The following is a 21,052-nucleotide window of genomic DNA, read 5'->3' as shown; positions in this document are numbered from 1 at the left end:
TGACTTAAGCAGAGGGATTACTATTGTTTAGGTTAAAATAAAAATTGAAGGAGAAATAAGGTAGCTTGATAGTGGCTATCCTGTTTGTGTCAGAGATGTGGTGAGAACAGGAGATGGGACGCAGGCATTTGGTGCTGAGAAAAGCAGGGTGGCGCAGAGGGAGTGGTCGTGTGCCTTCAACATGCTTTCATTAATCTTGGCTTGGCTTGTTGTGCAGAACGGAGCATCCACACTGGAACAGCACGGGCAGAGCAGATCAGATCCTGCCAGTAACTCGTCCTCATCACGACTGTAGGGAAATCAGTTGTGTGGGGCACTCAGACCACTGCAAAGTCCTCTGTTTCATTTTGTGATGCACGTAGAGTGATACTGAGAAAATGCCTTTGAAAATAAGGCTTTGGTTTGTAAGCAACTTGGGTACTCAGAAGAAGAGACATCCTCAGTGTCATAATTTCCAGACTGGGTAATAAATGAATGATAACATTAATAGCATTTCAAAGACAGGAAAATAAATGCCTCAGACTGAGACACCTTCAGTTGCTGTAGTAGCACAGACAGTTTAGGGAACTGAATCTATTAAAATTCATGGATGCTAGCAGCATTAGTTTTATGTTTAAACTTGAGAGCAGCTTCACTGTGATAATTCAGCACAGTAATCAAAATAAAAAAGAGCTTTCTTCCTTACTATTGCAGATAAATCCTGTGGATTTCCTGGTGCAGGTTGCTGAAATGGACAGTGCTCTGAAATGGACAGTGCTGCTCCTCAGAATCAGCTGCTCTGGGAATCCATTGACCATCTCAAACTGTTCCAGCTTACAAGCCTTGACACAGGGAACCTAAATATATAGGAGTAAGCAAACATGTGCCAGCAGTATTAGTGACAGCATTCCCTGACTTTCACTCTGAAGGGAAAATGATTTCAGCTCCTAAAAAGACAATTTACAGCATGTACCACGTGATCTGTGGACAAGATAATGTAATGCCTTAAGTGTTATTTATGTTTAAATACCAAGTAAAGATCTTGCTAAGCTATCAAGACTTTTCTTCTTAGTTGTTCTTTTATTTTGCTTCTAATCATGGATATGGAGTTAAAGTAATAACAAAAAGGGAAGGTGAATCTGTACATGGTCTTTGCTTACTTTCTGGGCTTTGAGTGCTTGTGCTGCCTTGTTCTAGGCCTGCAGTTGTCACCTGAGAAGTAGATTTTCTCCTGAGCAGTATTATCCTGAATATGAATAGGACCTTGGTCACAGACTCATGGCATGGTTCAGGTTGGAAAGGACCCCTGGAGGTCATCTAGTCCAGCCTCCTTGTTCAGGCACATTAGTCAGGATTGTCCAGATGGCTTTTGAATATCTCCAGGGAAGGAGACTTTACAACCTCTCTGGGCAATCTGTTCCAGCACTCAATCACCTGCACAGTAAAGTTCTTCCTGATATTCAGGATAAACCTCCTGTGCATCAGTTTGTGCCCATTGCCCCTTGTCTTATTGCTTGGCCACCAAGCAGAGCTTGGTTCCATTCTCCTGACACCCTCCTTTCAGATACTGACAGACATTGATGGCATGCCCTCTCAGTCTTCTCTTCTTGAGACTGAGCAGGTCCAGCTCTCTCTGCCTTTCATTATGAGAGGAATGCTCCAGTCCTTTAATCATCTTCACAGCCCTCCAGCTGCTGGACCCACTCCAGGAACTCCAAAACTCTTGTCCTGAGGAGCCCAGAACTGGACACAGCACTCCAGATGAGGCTTCACCAGGGCTGAGCAGAGGGACAGGATCACCTTCCTGACCTGCTGGCAATGCTTTTCCTAATTCTCCCCAGATACCATTGGCCTTCTTGGCCACATGGGCACACTGATGGCTCATGGACAGCTTGTTGTCCACCAGGACCCCCAGGTACTTCTGCAGAGCTGCTTCCCAGCTGATCAGCCCCAGCCTGGACTGGTTATTCCATGGGGTTATTCCTCCTCAAGTGCAGGTTATTCCTTCTGCACTTGCCTCTGTTGAATTTCAGGCAGTTCTGCTGTTCCCATCTCTCCAGCTTGTCAAGATCTTTCTGACGGTCTACACAGCACTCTGGGGTGTAACTCTTTTGGGTGAAACTCTTTTGAGCAGAAATTTTGTTTTAAAATAGGACTGTTATAATAAAAGGTGCCCAAACCTCATCACACTTGTGCAGTGTGTTGTGACAGTCTGGATAGGAATGAGCAGGTAGTAGCCCAGGGTTTTTGAAGCTCTGGTTTTAAGTCATACTCAGCTGTGTTAGTCACATAAAGCAGCTGATTTTCAAAGATCCTGCTTGTCTTGCAATTTCCACTTGCCATCATTTTTAGAAGCAGGGTATTTAAACTCCTAGATATGTTATTTAACAGTGTTAAATTTTAATCAGATCTCATTTAAAAAAATTACAAAATCTTTGGCTCTCCCTGTGGAATGACTAAATCCTTCACAATAATGCAGACAGGCCTGTAGAGGGTTCTTCAGAACTCTGAGTCTTTTGAGGAGATGTAGGGATTTTTTTTTTTTTATTCAGGCTTGCCATGGACAGTGTATTCATCCTGTTCAGTCCTGTCAACTCCATGTTGCCTATCAGGCTGGCCTATTTCTCTGGCTTTTCTGAGTTTGCAATTGGCTTTTAGATTACAATTGTTCCTACAAGCTGGATTAAGTAAATTTCTGCCTTGCTTTTCTTACTGTAGTAAAAGATGCAAGGTTTCACAAAATGTACTTATTTTCACATCTTAAAAAAATTGCTAGCTGTTTTCTTCAAGGTCATCAACCAAAAACTTGAAAAAATTCATATTAAAAGCAATAATTTCCTAAAGAAGCTTTCCAAAGTTTGACCTCAGAGATGCAAACTCTTCCTCTCAGCAGAAACTTGTCATAAGAATGCTTATCACAACACCATGTTGGCCAAGAATATCTTAAAATAATTTAACTTTACTAATGGAGATGATTATGTTCCCAGTGCCTTAGGTGTTCTGTCCTTGGCGTTTCTGACCTTGCAACTAAAACAGTCTCTTTGGAAAGTTGCATGGCCAATTACCATTTCTAATGTAATTCCTAATTTCAGGTCCTGTGGACTTGGAATTTCTCCTATAACTAATGTGTGACTCTTTCTCCTCTGCTTTTGGATGGGAGCTCTTCAAAACTGCTGTTTTAAGTTGTATCATCAGTACTTGATCATCATTTCCCTTGAATGCTTTATTGACCTGTCCATGGCTTTCCCAGTGGGATAGTTACACTGTTAGGCTGCATTTTGCTTTGTGTCTCACGTGCTGCCACATGTGATTACTTGTCTTCAGAGTCCTTAATATCCTTACTGTTATTTTAAATTCTACAACCCTTATGCTCAACCCTGGTGCTATAAATATGTGAGTAGGAGTGGCAGACTTCTGTTACAAGCTAACGTTTCTGTTCCTTGTATTTTGCTTTTAGGATGTGTGTTTGAGTGTTGAGGAAAGTTGTCTTATTTAGGGTAGAGACAAAGGACTTCCAGACAGTCCTAAACCTTGGCCACAAGTTTAGGCAGGAGAAAGGGGGAATTAAGCTATTTGTTCTCTTCTTTTAGAAGGGAATTTCTCATACATCCAGATTTAAATGTAGTAGATAACTTACTATGCAAACCCCTGGTTTCAGGATTTTGTATTTACTGTTAATATTCTACTGTATTTGAAATAAGGTAAGGCTATTCCTGTTCTTCTAATTGGAGGTCCTCCTTTCAAATGGAGATGCTTCTCCAGGTATGTTAGTGATAAAGGATGATGAAAATTTGTTTTACTTCTACAAATTTCACTTACATTTTTCTCATGCTCCCAAATGTGTACATAGCAGAAGGGTGCCTTCTTCCCCTTCTCCCACCCTGTGAAGAATTAGCTTCTGCCTACATAGTTTTTGCCTTATCTCCTTCCAGTTTTATTCATTAAAGATGCCTTCCATTGTAAGGAATAGGTTTTATTTTCCACAATAATTCAGAATCTGGTGCCAGTGGTTTTATGTGTGTCCTTTTCTAGCATTGCTTCAAACAACTGGCTGTACCATGCTGCTGCATGTGTGAAGTTTTAAAGAGCACAAGGACTATTGAAATTTATATAGTCATATTTTCTTAATTTTAGCTGGAGACTTTACTCAAAACATTCCTGCAACAGGAATAATTTTTTTTGTGTAGTGGCATTTTCCTTAGGCTACCCAGTCATGACATTACATGGTGGAGGACTCAGCTCATTCCTGTTGAAGTTGCTGCAGCAGCTTCTTGTGTCTTGTGCTTGCCTGTTCTTCCAGAGGTAATGTTAATATCTGTTGTGCTGCAATGTCCTTTATTAACAGAGGGCCAAGAAATGTGAAGGTTTTGTAAAACTCATCAGAGCTAATGTGATTCTTTTCCCCAAACTGTCACGACTTGGGTGTATAATTGTGTCTCTGCAGCTCTTGTAGCAGACAGTTTCTGCACTGCCTGTCTTCTAGAGGAGCCTGAAGCACTCTTCTCTAATGAAGCTCTCTGGTATGGTGTGACAGCCATTTGCTTGGAACTATATATACACAATTGATGCTGAAATTACCTATAGTTTGTCATAAAGATGTATTTCAGGAACACACTGTTAGCCTTATAGATAGCAAGACATAAATGCAGGAACAGTCCTATTTAATTTGATTAGTTTTGATCCTTTGCCAGCTTCTGGTCTTTTTGGGTGTTTGCATCCCATGAGCAAGTTGCAAAGCAATTCTGTGTGCCATTTGATTGTGAGAGTTACCTTTGCAGCTTTACAGTCAAGAGATTGCATGCAAAAAACTTGAAAATGTCAAAGTTTAAAACGCCTTCAAGCATAAACAACTGATGAAGTGTTTTCTGAAGTGATATTTGTGTTTTGAACAAGTCTTTATTTTTTATTCTTTGGGAGTGACAATTGATCACTTAAATGTTTGAGTAAAAAAAAAAATCTTGCATTTCAGGGGGAAAAGATTAATGTGTTTTTGTTTATCTGAAAAACTAGGAGGAGCAAATGAAAAAAGGTAAATAACTCACTGGTGTAGTTTAAGCTTGTAAATTATTCAAGTGCTCTGTTTGTGACCAGCTTTTTCTCAAGACACGTGCTGGACCATATACTTTCACTGCCTTTTAACAGCATTAGTGGAATGATAAAAGTGTGTGTAAAAACAAGCAGCTTAGATGGTTTATATTTTTTTTCTTCTTTTGGGGATTCTTTTTCTGAGGTGGTGATCAGTACTAGAAACTGAAGTCCCTTGTTGCAGAAACGTGCTGTAGATCTTGACTGAAATCTAGTAATTTTTAAGAAAACAAAACAAAAGACCAAAGCATACTTGATCCCAGCAGATCAGGCTTCCAGTCTGTCGTGAGGTGCCAGTTTATCAGCGTGCAAGCTGCTGCAGTTCGAGAAACCAGCCCCTGCTTTGCTCCTGCAGTGCCTTTTTCTTCCCTCTGCTGTGGCCGTCGCATCTTTTCGTGCAGCAATGCTCCAGACAGATGCAAGATGCTGTCTGATCCGTACAGATCCCTGTGCTAAGTGGTAATCGCGTAAGTAACTTCGGTGAAAAGCAAGAAGCTTTGCTGAAAAATTGCCCTGCGATGCTGTTGCTACGGCAACCGTGCCTATTGTGTGTGCGCTCAGCAGCGTCTGGCTCCTGCATACCGCAGTGTGGAAAGGCATTGCCTCTAAAAGTGCCTCCCTTCCCCCATTCCTGCTGGGTTTGTCGGCAGCAAAGGCCGATGAGGCCTCCCTTATCAGGCTCACCCTTCCTATTTTGCTTTTAGTTTTGCTGCTAGTTAAGGCATGCTGCCTAACAAGCCAGAACTATGCTGAAAATGGAAGGGCTGCTGATGTCTGGCTCAGGCTCTGTGTTGCTCTGTGCTGATAGTCCAGGATGATGTGCAGAGGCAAGGCAGCAGCACAGCAGCAGGCAGGGTATGTCCCCTTTCTTGCCTTTTGTCTGTGACAGTGAGGCGGCAGTCGTGAGCAGTGGGAGAGGACTGGAAAAGACATGTGCTGCACAGTGGAGGAGTGGAGAGGAGCACACAAGGGATGCCAGAAAGGTGGGCTGAAAAGGCCATTCATCAGCAGGAGTCCTAATTTGCACTCACTGGGCAGTGAGCTGGCTATTCCTGTTTCATAACCATAACATGTCAGTGTTTTCTTAAACCAAAATAGTAATAATAACAATGATGATGATATCCCTGTCTGCATGGTGCAATTTTCTGCTGTTTTGAGTGCTGGAGGGGATGTTCATCAACCAAAATCATCTTCTGCAATTTCACCTGGATAAATATTGTTTCTTTCCATATATATATATATATGTACTCATATATATTTTGTAGAACATTTAGGTGTGTGTACAGTCCTGTTCTGTGCTGGCAGTGTTTTAGTGACGGATGACTGAAGGGTATCAATATTGTGCCTTGAAGAGGCTTGAGAGGCAAAAAAAGAGCCCTGTTGATGTGGAAGTGCAATGGGAAATAATTTTCTGTAATTAATCTGAAATTTATTAGGCTGATGAAATGGATGTCAGATTCAGCATTCCCTTCCCTCAGCTGCACTACCTTCCTGTGGGAATGTGCAGATACAGTAACTGGATGTTCCTCTCACCATGGATAACAAACACCTCTTGCCTTGGAAGTGTACTTGACCGAGTCCTGTGCCTCAGTCTGATGAAAGCTTTCACCCTCCCCCCTGTGCTCTGTAGTTCACAAGGGCTTTAAAAATTCTTTATGAATCAAGAGAGCCAGTTTTTGCTGCTAGCTAGTGGTTTAATATTGCTGAATCCTAGAATAGAGCTCTGTATATTTTTGTCTGAGGTTATCTGAGTGAGAGAATGAAGGTGACGTGAGGAGATGCAAGCCACATGCCAAACAATGAAGCTGTGCTTGGACAGCATCTGAATGGAAGCCAGAGAAATAATTTTAATGGATAGCCTAGCTACTCATTTTTCCCCCCTCCAAAAGAGTCTTTTGTTATCAAAGTATATTTTTAGTCTTTTTTTCTGTCTGGTCAACATTTCATTCATGTTTGCGTTGAATAGATTGTTCCTTCAGTTTTCAAGAGACTGATGCCTGTAGAGATGGAAACAATTTTCTTAATTGCTGAGGCTGAGGTGAACGTCACTGCCCTTCATCCTGACCTGAAAGGACCTTTTTCTTCAGGCAGTCTCGTGGACAATTTAGCTTTTGATGTTTGTTACCTTTTCAGTCAAGATGGAGCTTGCGTAAAAAAGCATGTGAAAAATCCTTCTTTTAAAAATTATTTTAAGAAGCAAAATTTTTGCACTTTGTAGATCATAGTCTTATACTGAAATTATTCTTTTTAAAGGTGCAGCCTAATTTTGAGCTTGTTCTTATTTCTGTTTATTTTAAAATTAGCAGTGCCTTCTGTTCTCAGGAAAGTCCAAAATAGAAACTTATTTTCTTACTATGGGTTTATATATGTTTCTAATAGTGATAAATTTAGGGTTATGCTAAGTATGTTCCTCTGTATGAGTAAATTAGTAGTAGTAGTCTGTTCTCTCTTGTATACAAGGTTGGTTGCTCTTTGGTGAGGAATTGAGGGTAGGAAAAATGAGGAAGCAGTATATGGGAAATGTTCAAAAGCCTGATAATTTTCCAAGGCAGGAGGGTAACAGAGAAATTCTGCACTCTCTTACTTTCAGTCCCTGTTCCCTTTCTGTTTTAGATCATTTTACCCTGGCAGATTACAGAGTAAAGTCCACCAGGAAAATCTACAGAATATTTTACTGCCTTGTTTCACTTACAAGTGATCTGAAACATCTTCACAGACCCTCTGCTCATCTACTAGCTCTTTTCCCCCAGTAACTTAGCTCAGTTGCTCTTTTACTTGTGGGTGAATGTAGAATGTCCTTTATGGGCGCACAGAAAGAAAAGAAAGTAGGAGACTGCGGAGCTGAAAAGAGGATGAATAGGAAAAGGAGAAGTAATCCAGGATAAGAAGTGTGTATGACATTTGCAGATGGTTTGCTTCACCTCACACAAGTGAAGAATTCGGCAGTGAATGGCCAGAGTTGTCTGACATGTATGAAAAACGATGCTCAGCAGTTGAATTATGGAATGTTTCAATTCTCTGAGCTTGGGAATGGATTTCTTCCATCTTCAGCGGCAGTCCTGTGAAACACTCTTTGAGCAACTGGAGAGGTTAAAAAAAAAAGGCACTTAGTAAGAAAAATGGCTGCATGCTGTGTGCAAATACGACAAAGGTATAAAGATTCAAAAAGACATGAAATGTAGCAGAAATTCCCACGCAGGTAAAAAGTCTTTTCTTGGATAACATAACATTTTAATTAAAAGTAAGCTAATTCATGCAAATATTTTTCAGATTGTGTGATTCTGAAGGTATTATGGCTAACCAAACTCTCCCCTATCCAGTGAGTACCATAGTGTTTCGGCAGTAGGTTAGAAAGGCAAGTTGCTTAAAACTGCCATTCCAGATTTTTTTGGGCCAAGTAGTTGGGAAAGAAGTGCTGCTTTGTACTTTGGAGCACCTCAGATATTTTTGAGATGAAATCTGCTACAGAGTATGATAACCCAATATATTGAAATAGTTGGAAAATCAGATACTGGTATTTTTTTTTTTTTCTGCAGTGGTTAAATGTGTTTTGGGTAATTGGAAGTGATGGACTTCAGTTGCTGTTGTTACTTGGAATGGTAATAGCACGGCAGCAGTTCTGTGCAGGGACCACCACCATTCAGAGGATGTGCCTTTTGTTTACTGTGGAAACTGGGGAGTCTGGACAAAGAAGTAATTGTTTAACCCCATGTGCATCAGTAGACTGGGAGTGTGAGCTCCAGCTCTAAAGTGTTCTGTGTCCAGGAATGGTGTGTTGGCCAGAGAGTGCTCAAGTCAGAATGGCAAAATCTTTGGTTACTGCCAGCCTCCAACACTCCTGGTATTTGCTGATGTGTAAACATCACGAGTAGGCAGGAGAACACACAGGTCACCTCCTGCACAGCACATTTGAGCAGTAGTTCTTGACCTTGCACATATGATGACCTTCCTTGTGAGAGTAAATCACTTCTGAAGCTGATTGACTGAGAACTCAAGGCAGATGAGGGTAGGTTTTTGTGTTCTGCAGTGCTGCTTCAGTTTAATCACATTCAAGAATATCCAGAGAGGGCTCTCCTGTTGTTATTCTTAGCTGGGCTTCATATTTCGCTTTAGGTTAAATGAGTTCACCAAATGTCTGGAAGGTTCTAAAATAGGGAGAATTGCAGCCTCTTGATTTCCAGTTAAACAGTGATGCCACTTGGAATTACAAATGCACAAGAAGTGGGTGTGTTTTGTAATTAGTAGTGAAGTCTGGTGGGCTGTTGACTTTAATATAACCTGCAGTACTTTTCATCTGTTGCAAAAATGCTGCTATTTTAGTAAAATATATTAAAACTCTGTTCTTGAGAGTTTCTATATTTTGTATTCTGTCAAGAATGGCACAGACTGTCAGATGAAGCTAAAATTTTAAAACCACATATTATGTAACTAATAATTTCTAAATTGAAAGGAAAACAGGTATTGTGAAGAGATTTCTTATCAATAAATATACAGATATATTACAGATATACATTTAATAATATATATCTAATATCTTATATATATACAGATATATATAAATATACAGAGTCGCAATGATTCTCTAGTTGTAGTAGAGAATGTGTTCCTGTCTTCAGGATTTATTTTAAAGCATCCATTCTTTTTATAATGAGAATATAGCACTACTCATGAAATGTTATTTGAAAAATTGTCTTGTCTGTCTTGATGATTCCTGTGTGCTGTTACAGAGCCACCCTGTGAGAGCAACAGGAAAAATGTGATTTAACAGTAGGAGGATCGGAGCCTGACTTCTGTGCACGTGGGAATGTTGTAATCTTTCTGAGCAGCAGGAAGACAGATGAATTAATGCAGAAAGCCACTGACAATATCTCTGCCCTCCTCGGTGTCCTTTAAGCCATGATGCAACAACATATTCCAGTATGAAACCTTACGAAAAAAGTTGTGATTGCAATATCAGTGTCTGTGGTTACAATTTACTCAGGAAGAACCAAGTAGGTTTATAGAAGTAAAATGGGCATTTTATATTAAAAATGCATTACCTGTTTCTAAGTCATTAACAAGTTGGAAATAAGAGGTTTTAAGGGGTATCCTCTTAAGTATTCCCCCAACAGGTGGGAAATCCTTTGTACTCCCCTGAACTAAAATGTTGGGCACTGGATACAGCCTGGCCTTTGAGCTACCACAGGAGCACAGAATGACCAGCTCCAGTTAAGAGGGATAGGAAAAGGTACTGAGGGTGAGTTTGCTCTCAGACAAATAAAAGAGACTATGCACTGTTAATACTAAAACATCTTAAATATGTCTATTGGCAAAACCCTGGGTAGGCAAATTCTGTGTTAGTCGAATTTTCTATTTTGCATTTAGGGGAAAAAGCAGAAGTATCATAAAGAGATGAGATTCTCTTCTCCATACCAGCATTTTTTTCAGCCTCTAGAGGCAGAATTTTAAAAGTCAAGGCTGAAACTTGTTCTTTTCAGGGTTTAAGGAGAGATGGCCCAAGTGTTGTACAGGTTGTTGATGTAATAATTTTTTCTCAGAACGTCAGGTAAGTTTCGGAAGATTGGTTGGAAGACAATGCCCTGCCAGTATTTTAAAGGACTGAACAAAATGACTCAAATAATTTTAGGCCTGTCAGCCTGGTATTTGCCTTGGCTAAGTAATGGTGTGCCTGACATGAATTTGGATCAATAAAAGATTAAAGGATGATGATGTAGTTGCTTGCAAGTGAGTATGTGACTATGGAAAATATATCTTGTCATTCTAATGTGATACGTATTTTTTGTGAGATAAAAGTTTGATAAATGCATCGATGTCAAGTGCAGGCCTAATATACTTGGATTTCTGTCAGGCAGTTGCCTGTATAGTGTATGGAATTCTGATCAGGAAATTAGAAAGATACACAATTGCAATAACAAAAAAAATAAAAAGCTGTGAAAAAATTATAACTTGGCTCTGAGAAGTCCTAGAAATATCCCTGTAAATTGAAGTCTTTATCAAAAATGTGTTTCTTGTGGAATCACTGGTATTAAAAAATTACCAGGACTGTTTGTGTGCTTAGGACTAATCGAATTCCTTGCTTTTAGTGTTGCAGTTACATATTGAATAGATATTTCTGATGAATTGTCCACAGTGATGCTATATAGTTCCCCTGAGAGGTTCCAACTAGTTTAGAATCTTTCTGTATATATGAAGAGTCTAAATGATTCTTTTTGGTATCCAGAAAGATTTATTATGCTGTACATGACCATGGTAAATTTTCTGTCTCAGTCTTGCCCATTTATCAAGTTTTATGAACTTCTTCTGGAGTTTTGATTCAAGAACTCTAAATGAATTCACATTGCAGATCCTTCATTATCCATCCTGTTCCCTTTGTAGGAAAAGAAAAGTAAGGAAGGGGGTCAGCAGAACTATTACTTTGGATTTCCAAACTGTTTGGGAGCCTGGTTGACAGTCCCTTAGGAGGCAATACTGAAGGGCAGGAAAGTCAGGAAGGCTGGACATGTTTCAACAAGGAAATCCTAAAGGCACAGGAGCAGGATGTCCCTATGTGGTGAAAGAAGAGCTGGTGCATGAAAACCAGCCTGGCTGAACAGGGATCTTTGGCTGGATCTCAGAGGCAAAAAAAGGGTGGGTTTATCACCTTTGGAAGAAGGGGTAGGCAGCTCAGGATGACTACAGGGATATCATGAGGTCATGCAGGGAGAAACTTTGAAGGGCCAGAGGCCAGCTAGAACTCAATCTGGCTATTTCCATAAAAGACAATAAAAATCTTTCTGTAAGTATATTAGCAACAAAAGGAGAGCTAAGGAGAATCTCCATCCTTTATTGGATGTGGGGGAGATATAGGGTGACAGAGGATAAGGAAAAGGCTGAGCTGTGTAATGCCTTCTTTGCCACAGCCTTTAATAGTCAGGCAAGTTTTATTCTGGGTGCTCAATCCCCTGAGATGAAGGACAGGAATGGGGAGCAGAATGAACCTCCCATAATCCAAGGGGAAATGGTCACTGAGCACTAAGACACAAGTTTTCAGGCCAGAGGGGTCCACTCAAAGGTAGGGAGGGAGTTAATGGAATTGCTCACTGAGCCACTTTCCATCCTTTATCAGCAGTACTGATGCACTGGGGAGATTGACAAATGTTGTACTTAGTTACAAGAGTGGCCAGAAGGAGGATCTGGGGAGCTACAGGCCTGTCAGCTACAGACTTTGGTACCTGGGAGGGTCACGGAGCAGATTGTCCTGAGTGTCACATGCAGGACAACTGGGGGCATCAGGCAGGAGTTCATGAAAGGCTAGTGGTCCTACTTGACAAGGTGACCTGCTCAGTGGATGAGGAAAGGGCTGTGAATGTTGTCTACCAGGACTTCAGTAAAGCTTTTAACACCATTATCCACAGTGTTCTCCTGGAGAACTTGGCAGGCCATGGCTTGGACAAATGCATTTTTTTGGTGGGTAAAAAACTGTCTGGTCGGGCCCAGAGAGTGTTGGTAAAAGGGAACTGAGTCTGGGTGGTGTCTGGTCACCAGTGATGTTCCCCAGGGCTCAGTGTTGGGTCCAGCCCTGTTCAGTATTTTTATTGATATTCTCCAACATCTTTTTGAATCTGAATGATTCCATAGCTCAGCTTTTTAATAAAAATGCCTTTTTATCAGCTGTGTAGAGTCACTTCAGACATGTTCTTTTCCCTAATTCTTCCTTTGTGTATAGCATCAGGGCTCAGTCTCTACTTGAGCCCTTTCAAATGGTAATTTTATTTATTCAGAATAGCTTTCTTATTAATTTTTGCATTGGACTCTAAGCAAGTTTACATTTTATTTATTTCCAGCAAGCTTGCTTTAGGGAGCTGTGCTGTAAGTGCTACAGAAACAGAGAATCCAACATTGAAGAGCAGAGTTACATGATACCCTAAAGACATAAGCACCATTTATTTGGAGAGGTAAGGGAGCGACAGTCAGCAAAATTCATGGCTTGGTATTTTTGTACAAGGATATAGAAGCTGCATGCCTGCAGCTCTTCTGGAAAGTAAATGAACCAAGAAAATTCTGTCCTTAAGCTGAGGTAGTTGGTGTATGAAAAAATGTTTTTGTCTTCTTCTGTTATTTATTTTGCTGTATTTTAGGAGAACTTCTTAATGTGCAGGTGTTCCTTTGGCTACGAGTTATGTCAATAACATTTTTATTTTTATGTGCATGTTTGTGGGGGAGGGAGAGGTCAGTGAGTGTTGTGCTGGAAATCAGGCAAAGATTTGCCTTCTTGAACAGCTGCTAGTTGTCTTGAATAATATTTCCTGAAGGCATTGGGTTCAGTAAGGGATGCTTCTAATGATATTACACAGGAGTAGTCCAGTACTTTAAATAACCTGCTCATTTCTTTCGAATAACATAAAATGTTTTGGAAATTAAGTAGGTTTTTTAATTTCCTTCAATGACGCTGTACTTGTGTACTGCCAGTTTACACAAGCAGCAGTACACACTAAAGTCAGCAGGGCTAGCATAGAAATGAAAGTTCAATCCAATTTTGTGTGAGAGCTTCCTTGAACATTTAGTAATTTCCCTGAAAATTAGTCTTCCCACATCCCAGGGCTGGAAGTTGAACTGAGATGTTTAAAATTCTATCATAAATTTGGAGTTATTGGTGGAAGAAGTAAAAAAGCCTCTGCACTGTAAAATAAGGGTAATATTCCATAATGCCGTTATTAGTGACATAATTTTGATAATACTGCCGGGGGTTTTGGTGCAGTTTTTTATGAAGGATAGCATGGGTAAAAAGCATGTGAAAGAAGAAAATACTGTAAGGATGTTGGCAGTGGTGGGGGCAGTTCCCTCTGGCCCTGGTGAAGTGGCTCCTGTCTGGCCACAGCCACACTGCAGCACTTGCCTCCTTTACAGGGGTATTTTAGGGACACTGGCTGCCTCTTCACAGCCTCCAGTTAGAACACCCTGACAGGCAGTTGTTTGAGGGTATGAACTTCATAAGAAGTGCTGTTTTTCTTTTGAACTCTACAAAAATGCCAGGCTTTGTGCTATTGTGTAATCCTGCAGGCTGCGTGTCCCGAGTTCACTGCAGTGTGTTTGTTGTGGAGAAGAATTGTAGTGACACGTCTTGCAGTAACAGCACAGTTTGGGTAGAGCCGAGTTCCTGAGAGAGCTCAGTGCCCATGATATGTGTGTTTGGTTGCTCTCTGATTCTCCCCAGCTGCACTGAGTATTCCAGAAAATATTCCAAATGCATTAAGAACGGTGGAGTGTTTTGCCACAAGGAAAAGAGATGTGAAACCCAGATTCTGTTGAAACTTAAAACTGCAGTTATACATCCACAAAAGGATGTGGTTGTTTAAGTGGAATTCAGTGTTTTGTTGTCAAATAATAACATGCTTTCATGACTTTTATTCTAAGCCTATAACATGATTAATAACGATATATACTTCGACAGAATGTCTGCAATCATTGTTTAACAGAACCTTTGCATTAATTTCAGAGTACTAGAAATTAGCACATTCACATAGATAATGATGACATTTATATGCTATAGTGATTTTTTTGTCTTTTTGCTGTTTTTATGTACAATAGAAAGAAAAGCCAGATACTGAGTGGGCTTTTTGCATGCAAGCCACAGTTCTTGACCTGAAAACATCAGAATAATCTGATCGTAAGGATGTGTGTGTTGATGGTAGAGACAAATCAGTGTATAAGGAGGTTTTGAAACTTTGTGTTTTTGTGGCCTTGGCTTCTTTAATTTCTTATGTCAAAATGGTATTTGTGGCCTCAAATAAAGAGCAAACTAGCTGCAGTCCCCAAAGCAAACCTAAATAGATTGTAAGATATTAGTCTTAGTGCCTCTCTTCCAATTCATGAGAGAGTGACACTGAGACTGCAAGGAGCTGGGAATTGTGTGTGAAACAATCCAAATCAAAGTAATTTTGAGACAAATGTTGAAGAAGTTCCCTTGGGTAAAATTATGCATTTGCTGAAGACCCCGTTCTTCTAGCTCATATCTGGATGTCTGTAATGTTAGTAAGGATTTTGGTCTTGTGGGATTTGCAGTGCATAGTCATAGGTTTAGGAGTATGTACACATCAACAGGGCTGCTGTGATGAATGATTTCTTTTTCAATCAGGAATACTTTAGTCTTAATTTTCACAATATGATGAAGACTGAATGGAGAGCTCGTTACGGGAAACAAACTGAAATTGAATGACGATTATTTGGTTCATTTTTAAAATGATGAAAGGACAGACAAAAATTGCTTTGTGGCTGAAGTCTTGATTACAAAAATGGAAAATTTTGATGGACCAGTGAGGCTGAGGGATACAAACATGGCAGAGCTTGATCTTCCTGGAATGAAAGCTACTAATGTTTTCTGGACCCCCAGGGAGGGAGAGAACTGCCTGAAGAAGGGTACAAGAACTAATTGGAAAATCTTGAGGCAAGAGAGAAGAGCCAGCTGACCTTGCTGACTTGTAAAGATTTTTATCACACTTGTTTTGGCTGCATTCTTGTCATTCGACTAAAACCTAATACCACTGAGTGTTCTTACTGAGATCTCAGCACTTTTTGTTGTTCTGGAGTCATCTAAAGATGAGGGTTTTTTTCATAGGTGGACACAGATCTTACTCTGTGTTGACCTCAGTTTTTCCATTCTCAGCTTTAGGCAAATACTCAATATTAAATTTTTTCCATATGAATTAAAATATTTTCAGTGTGCCCAGTTTTTCAATGTGACCTCCCTTCAAGTAGGCTTAGGAGGTGCACTTGTGTTTCTGTGATGTAAACCTTTAGAGAAAATGTTGGCTGCTTTAACAACTATCTTTTCTTTCCTTCTTTTATTTTCATCTCCTGTGCCTTACCACTAATGATAGGGTTTTGGGGTTGTGGTGTTTCCTCTTTGATACTAAAAGATTAGTTGGTTTTTGGTATGTGGTTTTATTTTGGCTGTTTGGGGGATTTTTGTGTGGGTAGTTGGGTTTTTTTCTTATTGATGGTTGGGTTATTTTTGTTGTTGCTGTTTGTGGTTTGGTGTTTTTTTTTTATTTTTTTTATTTTGTACTTAACAATTATGTTTCCATCTTGTGCAAGCGCTTGAGACCCAAGGTGCACTGGCTGAATCACAGAAGTTCAAGTGCACCCTGTTACCACAAGAAGGCATTCCTGGAAGTGTGGTGCTCAGTCAGGGGAGAGCAGAGCCATTTCTCACCTGTGGTTAGTGTCACGGGGAGGGAAGGTGTGCAGAGACACAAATATGTGTCACATGCCTGGAGGGTGTGAAGGCCAGCTCTTGGTGTTGGCCAGCTGGCTTTTTGGTAACTGTAAGGCAGTTGGCATTGAGTGATGGAAGATGGGACTCTGAAAACAGTGGGTAGAGAAGCGAGGGAAATGCTGCACAGGGGAAAAGAATTTTGTGTCTTGTGCTACAAGTGACTCAGGCTTGGAATTACTTTCAGGCAGGGAGGGCATAGATCATAATTCTGGAAGCTACAGAGAGCTGTAAAATCTTCCTTTGAAAGCTCACTGCATCCTGGCAATGCCTTAATGCTTCCTCTTCTCCATGCTTGCAAAGGTTCATTCACATGGTACATTGGGTTTGGGTCAGGTGTATTTTGAGAAGAAATGTTTTCTTCCAGAACCTGTTATGTGCATTTAGTTTGAATTCTATTGTGAATTTTTTTCTTGTAGGGGAAAGTAAAACTACATAAAGACTAAAAAGCCAATCTCAACTACAAAAAAAAAAAATCTGAGTTAAATAGAAAATAAGATTATTTGATGAAAAATTGAAAATATCCTGTCATCTACAGGGCAGTAGCCCTCTTGCTTTTCACCTGCTGCAGCCAACAGCTAGGAGCATGTTCTGCATTAAACTGAAGTTAGTCTTATGCTGGCCAAGGAATGTGTCTAGGTTAGCGAGCTGCTTTCTTATCCATCAGGAGTCAAATGATCCAGAAGAGGAACACAGAGTTCTTAGTAAAGGATCATTGGAAGCAGGACAGCTTTGCTAATTAGATTCCTTTTACTTTATTTTTACACATCAATAGAATTCTGCATACAAATGTAGTTGCACCGAGGGTGTCAAACAGTACAAATTGTTGTTAGGACACATTAATCAAGGCATGGAAGAACAGCTCCAGGAGAGAAGATTCCCTGCCTTACATAAGCTTTGATCTGCAGTCTCTCGGTCACCTCCTCTCCTTCCATTAGGACTGATCTCAGAAAGAATAAAATTTGCCACTCCTGGCCCTGGCATTTCGTTATGTTGAAATTTGTCAAAAGACATGAGATACCATGGCTGAAGTCCTCCATAAAAGTACTTATGTCCCCACCCTTTCAGAGGTTTCCTTCCCTTGCCCCCTGCCCTCTCCCTGAAGTAGAGCTTTGGTGCCATTAGCAAGACAGAAACTAGAATCTGCATGCAGCTTAAACATCAGCTCTTCATTCGTCCTTAAAAATCTTTTCACGTCATGCTCTCACCTCTAAGAAGTGTTAGAAGCCTCCACAGCCTTTCATGTTTTGGGAAATAATTGTACTAAAGGGAATTAACGTGCATTTATAGGGTGAAACAAAAATAAATGGCATTGATGTATTTTTGTTGCTCTAGCTTAACACCTTGATGTTTGGATGCTTGTGATTTTTCATATTGCAATCCCTCTTGTGAGGCCAGCTCCCTGTGCCTCTTCCTTGCACCCTCTCCTGTACGGTCCCTTCCCCTCTGCTGCAGTGGGAAGTTGACTTTGTCTGCAGTTCTGATTCAATTTTTTTCCTGGGTTGCACTCAAAGTCCTGGGGTTGCAGAAAGAAAAGAAAGAATAGCCTTGTGGTCATGGTACTAGCCTGAAACTTGGATTTTTATACACTCTGTCAGACTTGTTTTGTTACAGTACTCAGAAGTCCCTTAGGGTATGGTTGGCAAAAGGTGGTTTTGTCTCTTAATTACCTTTTGAAATCTAAGGGAGACCGTGTGTTTTAATATCCACAGGAGTCTTGTCCTGTGTGTGTTCCTTTGCTGTATGCAAAGGTGAGATCTCTATCCCAGATAGTAACAGTGGTGCTCTGTCTGAACTTTCTTCTCTGATAAATACCTTGTTTAGTAGATAACCTTCTTTTCCTAATATGCATATATATATAGATATATCTTTTCTTTTTTATATCTATACACACACTCAGTTATATATGGGAATGTTTGCATTACATGTACTAAACATTATTTTGCTTCTTCATGTAGTTCTTTTAAGGCAGGAAAAATACTTTATTCTTAAGTGAAATATTTAATCTTTTTTGCATAGCCCATTGATTTTACATTCAGTCAATTTTTGTTAGGACTGGGCCATAAGCATATATGTAGGCTGCAGAAAGGTGTTGGTGTTTTGCCCAGAGTTTGTGGTTGCTGTGCTAAGGTCTTTCCTCAGCATCCTTGCACCTTATGTCTGTGATTAGGCTATTTATCATACTATCTATGATTAATAAAATGCTGGTCCCTTGGCTCCTTACACCAGACGTGTTAATTCTGGATGGATGGATCTGAACCACAGCCATTGCCAGGTACAAAACAGCTTGCTAGCACACATTTTAAGGGAAGAAACAATTTATGTATGGTTGAAAGACCACAGATAATAAGGTAAATAAGTTCTGGGTGAAATGGTCCCTAAGCATTCTTTGCCTGCCTTATAGACATTTGTCACATGCCTTGAGATCATTTATATAGCGATCACAATATCCTTTACAACTTCTCCAATTTTCCTCCAAACTGAGAACTTTAATGTGAATTGTTTACTGTGTAGAGAGTTGCATTTCTTAAACTCACAGAATGCTTTGCTCAGTAACAGTCTCTGATTTGTTATTAAGTTTAGTGATTTTTTTTTCAATTAAAACATAATGTAAAATTATTGCCTAATTAGAAAGCATTATTGTGTGTTTATAAGCATCCCTGAATGTACTAACCCACTGGAAGCATGCAGATGTCTGTTGGAATTTAATTTCCCTGCAGCACATTGGGGGTGGGGACAGAAGAGAAGTAGCCAGAAAATTATAGTTACTGCAGTGAATAGCAGGCTTCTCCCAGTGACCTGCACTGACTGCAGAGATTATTGCATCTAATGTGAGCATAAAACATCTGTTCAGCAATGCTGTTCTCTGGCTGGTCTGTATTTGGACCAGCAAATCAATCATTCCTGGCTGATTGTTGCCTGTTGTGGGGAGTCACAGAGAATAGGGGGTGCTGTGGGAATCCAGGGCTTCCCTCTGGCTGCCCTGGGACCCTGGCAGGGGGGCAGGAACCACCCTGTACAGAGCCCCCAGAGACACTGTCTGTGATCTCTGTCCATGGAAAACAGTTTTCAATCTTACAGGATGAATTACAAGCTCTGAGTGTTTGATATAAGTAATAATTAAGTGTAGCACAGGTGCAAAAGTAAAATTTTAGGATTCTAGATAAGGGGTTCAAAGGGGACAAGATGGAGGAAATTGGGTGTGTCTTGTCCTTTTTCTCCTTCTTCATGCCCTCCATGTTTCACTGTGGTGTTGGCATTTTTCTGTTGGTTTAGGCTGGAGATACACTGTTCAACGTAGGTGACAGATATTGGCACATTATTGTAAATCCAGCACAGGGAGTTTCTGGTATTTAATGTTTGTAACATCCCACTGAAGGCAGAGCCCCACACGCTGCCCTGCAGGACAGAGCTGCGGCAGGGCAGCAGAACATGTTAGAGATAAACAGAATAAACAACCTTGAAAACAGCACAGACGAATTATGATTTCTTCTTTGGCAATGGGGCAGAAAGACAGAGGCTTTCTACAATCTCAGAATCATCAATACCTCAGATTCTGACAGGGTGCCACATTTTAAACTTTATTGTAAGAAAGATGTTGTGAAATACCTGCAAGGCTTCAATGTACATTAAGCAGTGGCAACCTTGCCTCACCTCTGTGGTGTGGTCCCTCCTGAGCTCCAGAGGTATAGGTGTGCAGGCCAGCAGGAATTCTATGGGTGGATGGTATAGCCTGTAGCAAGGAGCATGGATGATGGACGAGGTGTTCCAAGAAACTAAATTTAGAGCTCTCTATGGTAGGTTTTTTTTTTATCTGGGGGTTCCTACAAAGTCTGTGTTGTCAGGTGGTGACACCCTGTGATAAGGCAGAGGTGTGGTGAACCTTGTGCTCTAAATCGAGCAAATTCTACTTGGAGCACAGAACTGCTGCTGTCTTTGCTCTGGGCTGTTGAGGGTGAATCCAGGGCACTGCCTTCAGCACCTTGTGATTTTACTTGGTTTCAGTTGTTAACAAAGCTGGCACTTCACTGAGGTTCCTTTCCCTCAAGTGGGAAACCTCCACTTGAGGTTCCTTTTACCCCCCCAGAAGAGGTGTTTTTGTGCTTTGCAGTCGCTTGTACCCCATCAGCCCCAGAGCTGCAGCATGTTGGCCATCAGTGGCTGCCTTGGGGGGCAGATGCCCAGGACAGGGCAGTCTGTATAATGCAGCAATTTGCCCGAGTCCCTTACAGCTGATAGCTGGCTAGTGGGAGGCTCTGAGCTGTGGCCAGAGTCACAGCTACATGAGCAAAGCTGTTTGAGATTGCCACCATTCTTTTATCTGCTTTGCAGGCTCTATACCTGCTGCTATTGGATGCAGAAAAAAATAACCAACTTCTTTGCAAGGGGTGGTATTTTACAATCTAAATAACACCTTGTTTGTGTGGGGCTTTTTTTTTTTTTCCTCCCACCTTTTTTTTTTTAATGTAGTGTTTCTGGAGCAGGTCCTGTCAGTGTCAGCCACCCAGCTGAGCAGTTCTTTTGTGCCAGTGCTTTTGAATCTCTGCCTGTGTCAGTGTATTTCCTAGGGAATTAGCCAAGATTATTCACACCTCAGATAAAATTTATTTATCTATTAGCAGCGACTTCAGTATATCCATTTTTCAGCACTTGGTGAAGATGAGAATTTTGCTGTTTTTGCTAGAAAGCCTTTGCATGTGCTTCCATGTGTGGATCTTGTTGCCATGGCATCAGCTT

At 40.6% G+C, this 21,052-nt stretch overlaps 1 protein-coding gene across 6 annotated transcripts in view; it reads left to right on the top strand.

The window, feature by feature from the left end:
• SERGEF (secretion regulating guanine nucleotide exchange factor) overlaps nt 1-21,052 on the top strand; it is a 141,147-nt gene that overhangs the window by 54,489 nt on the left and 65,606 nt on the right. Inside the window, exon 10 of one of the 6 annotated variants that reach the window (XR_014955960.1) lies at nt 694-5,919. The exons of the other annotated variants lie outside the window; for them this stretch is intronic. The gene's annotated coding sequence lies outside the window, so the exon portion shown is untranslated. The remainder of the gene's footprint in view (nt 1-693; nt 5,920-21,052) is intronic. 6 annotated transcript variants of the gene reach the window in all.

This window comes from Lonchura striata, chromosome 5 (genome assembly GCF_050655825.1).
Source record: "Lonchura striata isolate lonStrDom1 chromosome 5, ASM5065582v1, whole genome shotgun sequence".
NCBI classification, from domain to species: domain Eukaryota; kingdom Metazoa; phylum Chordata; class Aves; order Passeriformes; family Estrildidae; genus Lonchura; species Lonchura striata.
Note: the sequence above shows the minus strand (reverse complement) of the source record. Positions and strands in the feature narration are given on the sequence as shown.